The sequence below is a fragment of the Tupaia chinensis genome, unplaced genomic scaffold (assembly GCF_000334495.1).
Source record: "Tupaia chinensis unplaced genomic scaffold, TupChi_1.0 Scaffold145916_1, whole genome shotgun sequence".
Taxonomy (NCBI): domain Eukaryota; kingdom Metazoa; phylum Chordata; class Mammalia; order Scandentia; family Tupaiidae; genus Tupaia; species Tupaia belangeri.
The window spans coordinates 989,907-998,051 of NW_006205774.1; positions in this window are offsets into that span (position 1 = coordinate 989,907).

Below are 8,145 nucleotides of genomic sequence, written 5' to 3' on the forward strand. Positions count from 1 at the left end.
CCCGAAAGGAGAATGAAGAAGAGATTGCAGTCTAGCCATATCCTCTTGGGGGGGGGGGTGCGCAGCAATTTCTCACTTTCCCTCTCTATATCCTCTCTCTCTGTCTATCTTCAGTGAGTGCACATGCCCTATATTGAAAACCAAAAGACAAATAAATAAATAAAAATTTAAAAAACGGGAGGCTTGCTCAGTGGCATGTCAGTATAGTACTGCTCAGTCATGCTGGATTCATGAAGAAGAGTGAGGGTTCAATTGCCTGGATGACTTGTACTTGCCAGGCATGCACACCTATGATCCCAGCTGCCTAGGAAGGCTGAAGGTAGAGAGAGGCATGAGACCCTGTTGAGGGGGCTTATCTCTTTTTCTTTGTCTCTCACTCTCATAAAGAAAGAAAATAACAATAAGAAAAGCAACAGTAGTACAAAATAAATAAATAAAGTGCAAAGCTATGAAGCTTCTAGAATTTCTTTCTCTTTTTTTTTTTGAGAGGTTTTTGCTATAGGGTGCATGCGATCTTGGGCATGCTCGCAAACGCGCCCGAAGTGAGTTTAAGCCACCGGGTCTGGGACTTGAACCATGGTAGACTACATGGGAGTCCAGCAACTTAGCCATTACACCAATTGCTGCTTTCAAAACTTCTAGAATTTCTATATGCTAAGAATCTCTTTTTATGTTTTGTTTAGACTGTTTTATTTATTTATTTATTTATTTTTGAAATTTTTCAGATGGTGTGTGCTCTAGCCAAAGAAAGACAGAGAGACTGAAAGAGAAAGAGAGGGAGAAAGCTCTCTGCCAGTGGGGTGCAGACACACCATAATCCATAATTTCCCCCTTTTCTCCATCTCATCAGGACTGTGGCCATGCACACATATGAGTCTGGCATGTTTCTCAAGTACCTGGGGCTAGGACATGTTTTGTTTTTTAAGTTGTTTATTATTTATTATGTATTCCCGGAGGGCATGCACTCACTAGAGAGAGAGACAGAGAAAGAGAGAAAAAGCATTCTTGGGGTGTGGTAACACTGCAATCTTCTCTCCTCTATTTCCCCATCTTCAAACCACAGGAGCTGTGATTTGAACTGAGGTTTGCCATATGGGATACAGCTCTCCCAACCAATAGGGTATAGGACGAGCCTACTAAGAATTACTAGGTGCTCTTTTGGTATGGTTGTGACTTTTAAATACAAAATCAAAGGCTGGATCCATGAAACAAATAATTGATAAACTGGGCTCCATTAAAATAAAAAACTTCAGCTCTATAAAAAAATGAGAAGACAAGTCATGGGGGGTTACTTGTAGAAAACATATTTAATAAAATACCATTATCCAAACTACACAAACTCAATAATAAGAAAATGAACAACCCAATTAAAAAAACACCAAAGTTCTGAACAGATATTTCACTTATGCAATACCACTATACACTTATTAGAATGTCAAAATCCAGGTCACTGATCACATCAAATTTTAGAATGGACATGGAGCAACAGGAATTCTCATTCATTGCTGGTATGGTTTTAAAATGGTGCAGATACTTACAAATATAGTTTGGCAATTTCTTATAAAACTAGACATGTTCTTCTCATGTGATCCAACAATCACACCTTGATATCTGCCTAAAGGAGTTAAAAATGTATGTCCTCACAAAAAACCTGAACATGGATACTTTTTAGTAATCACCCAACTGAGAAGAAACCATGATGACTTTCAGTAGGTAAGTGAATAAATAAACTGGAATACCCAGATAATGGAATGCAGTTCAGTAATTAGCTATCAAGTCATGAAAAGACGAGGCTAGGGAACCGGCAGTTAGCGTAATGGCTATGTTGCTGGAATCCCATGTGGTCGACCACGGTTCGCGTCCTGGACCCGGTGGCTTAAAACTCACGCCGGGCGCGTATGCGTGTGTGCCCAGGATCCCGAGAGGAGAATGGAGGAGAAGGGATTGCGGCGTGGCCATCCCCCCTGGGGGGTGATTTCTCACTTTCTGTCTCTATGTCTCTGTCTGTCTGGCGAAAGCAAGCGCCCTATAGCAAAAACCTCTCCCCCCCAAAAAAAAGACAAGGCTGAATAGATGCTGTTTCTAAGTGAAAGAAGCCAATATGAAGAAGCAACATTGTGTATGATTAAAACTAAATTCCATTCTGGAAAAGGCAGCCGTGGAAACAGTAAGATCAGTGATTGCCTGGGGTTTCCGTGAAGGTAGGGACGGATAGGAGAGTACAGAGTTAGTTTAGGGCCGTTGAAACTGCCCTGTATGGTACTGCAATGATTGATACATGTCACTCGCTGTTTCCCAAACCATAGAATGTAAAACACAAGAGTGAACCCTAAGATAAATATGGACTTTGGGTGACAATGATGCAGCACATCAGTGTGGGTGCATTCTGGTGACGGACGTTTGATAATGGAGGAGGCTGAGCATGTGTGAATGGGGAAGAGGGAAGTGGGTATTCGCTATACTTCTGCACATATTTGGTGGTGACAGTAAAACTGCTCTAAATAACGACAGTCTATTTAAAAATAAAAATAAAACAGAACCAAAAAATAATTAGTATGATGTTGACATTTAAAGAGCCAAATGAACTGACTGACGTAAAAATACATATGGAGTCATAAAGTACCTTCCTGCCCAGTGCCCAAACTACTTTTTAGATGTTATCTCATAACTATTATGTTCTTGAATGCTTTTAAATAGTTCACAGGAGTTTTTATTAGTCATTGCCATGTAACTGTTGAATTAGATTATAATGCTTAGTTTTACTTTATCGATGAGAACATAAGTTGATTTCATGCAGTTACATAATAGTCATTGATTTGGGGCAGTGATGGGGACAAGATAAAGGATACCTTGGAAATCCATGTATTACCTGAAACTTTCATTTCAACTACTAATTTCAACCTCTTTTCCTACAAACTCATTTTTCAGAACTGAAGACCAAGATAGGGGAAATTCTACTCCATTTGAGTAATGTGTTCTTCTCTTTTCCCTGCCTTTTTCAAAACTGTTAATCAACAATGAAAGAAATCTCAAAGTAGAAAGAATAATAAGAATAAAAGAAAGATCAATGAGTTTGGATTTCTCAAAAGTAGGCAATTTAAATTTAGCTTACATTAGTCCTAGTTTAAAATTTATAGCCCTCAAAATTTGTCTGGTACAGAGATGTCTGAGGCAAATTTGATTTCTAAATGTGGATGAAGTCTATTTACATTTTTTTAGAATTTTCCAGGAAGGCTTTTGAAATAAAGAAAACTCACTATTTGATCTTGATTACTTAAGTTTTATTTTGTATACTGCATGGAAATCTTTTGATGCAATTAGTTCTGTTTCAAGTAATCTGTAATCCAGCAATTTGTTACCATTATCTACTCATAGACTTCCAAACTGGAATAGAAATATCTATGACTGAAATTAATACCATTTGGACAGAGTAGGCAAAGTCTTTCCTCTCTGAGAAACAATATTGTAAGTGTTCAATGTACTTCAGTTAAATGAGTGAATGAATGGTCTAGAGGAATCATGAATGGGCATTCCCAAAAGTTTCCCATAAATTAATCTGAAAATATTCATTTAGCACATAAAGTTTTTTTTTCTTTTTTTTTTTTAACCTGGAGAGTAAAATAGTAATTTTTTTTTCTAATGGTGAATTTTATGATGGTAAAATTTATATTAATAATACTCAGCATGTGATATCCTAGGAAACATTCCATTTTTAATTCTTTGGAAACCCTGCTTCTGGGTGAAATGGGAACTGTTATAATCATAGTTTTCCTGTAGTATTACAGTATGAATGGTCTTTTTCTAAGTGGCATTTCCATCACAAGGGCTGAATTCTAAACTTTTTATTTTTTAATAAGCAATCAGACATTCTAAAATATGCTACTGACCTTGTATAAGTTTACATTTTTCCATTGACAGTTTGGGACCATTGTAAAACCATTACAAATTGAAATCTGTGGTTCAAAAGGACTTTCTATAGTTAAGCTGCTTTAAATTTTCTCATTCTACTTAGCAAACACCTGCATTTCCACAGATATTAGGCTAATGTAGACTCAGAATTTTGTTTGGAGCCCAGGTAAAAAGAGAAAAAAATATTAAGTATTTAGGTAAAAGAAAAACTACGGGAGAGAAATACTTTCAGACTTTACATAATCATATGTATCTACTTGTAAGACTCTAAAAAATAAATTACATGCTCAATTCCTTTTTTAGTTATAGGGTGTGTGCCAGAGAACAGAAAGTGAGAAATAACCCCCTGGGGAGATAGCCATGCCACAATCCCTTCTCCTCCATTCTACCTTCAGGATTTTGGTCACACATGCACACACACTGGCATGAGTTTTAAGCCACCGGGTCCAGTACTCAAACTGCATGGGCATCCAGTGACATAACCACTACACCGTCTGCTGATCCCAATGTGCTCACGTTCTTAAGATAATAACATACTACTTAAGGAAAGGATGATTTTCTCTGTTAGAGTGTTGTAGGTTCTAGAGGTGTAATTTAAGATGTAACAGCTTGATGTTAGTATTGCAATAATAGTAATTGCTAATTGATGAGTGCCTGGTTGAACATTGATTCCCCTAAAGGCAGACGCTGTACACACCTACCTCTGTACACAAACAGAACTTTTAGACTCCAACACACAGAAGATGCTTGACTGATAGCTGTCAAGTCAAAGTGAAATAAACATCTTCTGAAACTTAACTGTTTTTTTTTTGTTGTTGTTGTTTGTTTGTTTTTTCATTAACTCAATTTTGAACACTGAGTTTTGTATGAAGAGTCTCTGAGATACTTAGGTTACAAAGATACAAAGTCCAATACCAAAAACAAAACAAAACAAAACAAAAAAACCTCACCCTGCAAGGGAAAAAGACAGGTGTGTAGTAATAATTAGATGTGACATGTGATTTGCTAGGGCAGGATTCTCTACTTTGACTTCACATTAGAATCACCTGGGACAAGTTAAAAAAATAAGTCACACCGAGGCTCTAGTCTAAATGAATTGAATCAGAATACTTGAAAGTGGGCCAAACAGCAGCATGGAGGTTAAGGCAACTCGATTCCACATGGCCAACTGTGAGGTTCGAGCCCTGGATCTGGTGGTTTAAAGAACACACTGGGTACATGAGTGTTTGTACCCCAAATCCCAAGAGGAGAAATAGAGAAGAAGGCATTGAGACATGACTATCCTTCATGGAGGGTGCTTTCTCACTTTCTTTCTTTCTCTGTCTTTCCAGTGAGTGCACACAATTCATAGAAAAAAAAAATTCAAATAAATAAAACACTTAAAAGTGGCTTCCGGCCATCAGAATTTTGAAACAGTCTAATCAAGTAATCCTAATGTGCAGAAGGCTTAGAAAAACTACAACCACCGACAAAAAGGTATTCTGATCCAACCTGGTAGAATCTAAGAAATGTTTCTATAAAGAGTGATGCTTAAGCTAAGCTTTAAAGAATCCTTAAAATTAATCAGAAGGCATGGTGAAAGTTATTCTTGGCACAGGGGGAAAAGGGCGAGCTAGAGAAAAAGATTGTCTCATTTAGGAAATCAGAGGTAGTTGTAATTAGCATTTTAGAGAATGTGTAGGCAAATGTGGGGCTATAACGTGCACACACACACAAAGTAATTCCATTCCTTTTCCATTCCTTCTCTAATGACTGGCTCAGAAGTACATGGATTTAAGCAAGCTGAAAGTGAGGAGAAACTCTCTCTGGCCCCATGGAAAAGAGAAGTAATCTTTTCTCCAAGTAGATGCACAGTTGCAAGTATGTTTCACAGTTACTGCTCCATGCAAGGAGCCAGACTGAGTGTAATTATCTGCCACCAATGTGTGGGCAGTGTTAAGAGAACAGGAGAAGCAAGACTGGAAGCCTGAGGACCAGACCCAGGGCTCACCTCATCTTTAAGTTGTGAGTTTATGTGAGATTTACAATGTTTGGGGTCAGCAGATGAATTGTTGGTTGGGGCACTGGATCCTATATGGCCTGTTGGACAGTTTGAGTCCCAGACCCAGCGCCTTGAAAAACATGCCAGGCCCATGTGCATATGTGCCCAAAATCCCAGAGAGAGAATTGAGAAGATGGTGTGACCATCTATCAGACATGCAACCTTAAAATGGAAAGAAAAAAAACGAGGGACAGGATGAGAAAAGAAGACCATCAAACAACATATTTTCTTTACTAGTAAAATAGTACCTTGTTCAGAACTCCACAACCCTATCCTAATGTATAGAAAAGATACAACGATTTTTACATTTTTTTAAAAAAATGCATCAACTTTCTCTCCTACTTCCTATTTAGAGGAAACTCTTTGCTTAAAGTCATCCTTTCTGAATTTTAAAAATATTCATGTTTCCATAGTTTTGATGTTTTCAACAGTTTTTCAATTATCCATTCAATAAACACAAAGTTTGGACATGTCTTACGTGATAGCAGTGTAATCAGTGTCTTCCCCTCTATTTGACTCACTCTTCTAGAAACTGTCATCATTTCTAGAATGTTTCTTTCCTCCTGGCTTCCAGGATGTTGTGTTTTCTGGCCTCTCATTTTTCAGATCATTTCTCTGACAACCCTTCCTTATAGATTTTCATCTTTTCCTTTTTCTCTGCATGTGAAATGACTACAACAATGAACCATTATTGTTGTATTATTATCCTTCATACCATCTCAGAAAGCTCCCTTATAACCTTATTTCTATGATCATTTAGAAACCAAGCCTTACTATCATTCTGACTTTTTTTTTTTTTGGAGAGGTTTTCGCCATAGGGCATGTGTGCTTGTCGGACAGACAGAGAGAGACAGAGAGATAGAAAGCTAGAAATCGCCCCCTAGGGCAGATGGCCATGCTGCAATCCCTTCCCCTCCATTCTCCTCTTGGTATCTTGGGCATGCATGCACATGCACCCGGCATGAGTTTTAAGCCACTGGGTCCAGGACTTGAACCGCAGTCCACTACATGGGAGTCCAGCGACATAGCCATTATGCTAACTGCTGGTCCCTCATTCTGACTTCTGATGCAAGCTCCAATTCATCAAATGAAGGATGTATATTTAATATATACCCATCAGCTCAAATTTTATTTATTTAATATAATACCACCCTCCTCTCTAGATGGATTTCTGTTATTTCCAATTCTGTGATTATAACATTTTCCTACTCCCTTGAGGATGTACTGTATGGCCATCAATAACTGCTTTTTAATCCTGAAACGTCATCCGTGGACAAGGTCTAGCTATTAATATTTTTTAAATTATTTTTTAATTTAATTTTATTTATTCATTCATTTATTTTAATTTGGCCAGAGACACAGAGAGAGCAAGAGAGGAGGGGGGAATTGAGAAAGCAAGCTGCCAGGTTCGGGACTCAAACCGTGGTCAGCCATGTGGAAGTGTCCAGCACCTTAGCCACCACGCCACTTGCTGATACCCATATCTATTAATATCTTGACTTGCTGCTCCAAACAATACAGAAGAACTCTCTAAATGAAATTCTAAATGCTCTTCAAATTTATTTATTTATTTATTTTTTAAATCTACAGAGCCCTGGCAGGCTATCATAATATGTAAAATCTCTCTCTCTTCTCTCATGAGTTATGGAAGAATTTCTCTCTATATTATTACTCCTTGTATTGTGCTCTAGTTTCTTCATGTGTAAATTTGTTTGCCTACAAATTCTGCCAGTTTTCTCAGGAGAGGAATCTGTCTGCACCTTTTTAGTATCACCTGCATGACTACCCACCGCATTGGCGTTTCCACTGGGATTTTCTCAGGTCTCATTTTACTTGCATCATAGGATGATTAACATTTTTCTGACGAAAGCAGACCAATTAGTATTTAGTACTTAAAGATAACTTTAAAACTTTAAATATTTTAGTAATTATTTACACATAGCCTATATATCTAAAAAAACAATAAAGTTCGAGTAGAACGGCTAAACTAAAAGAAAATGTCTATAACAAAAACCAGTTATCACTTACATTAAACACGAACAGTATAACCAATTATTGGCAAATGTAACCCTCTGTGTATATTTTAGTGTCTATTGAAAAAAACATTTATCCTGGCTTTACAAAGTATGAAAATCTATTTTTAATTTCAGATTATTTGTTAATTTGAACCTGCATTTTTCACTATAGAAATCAAA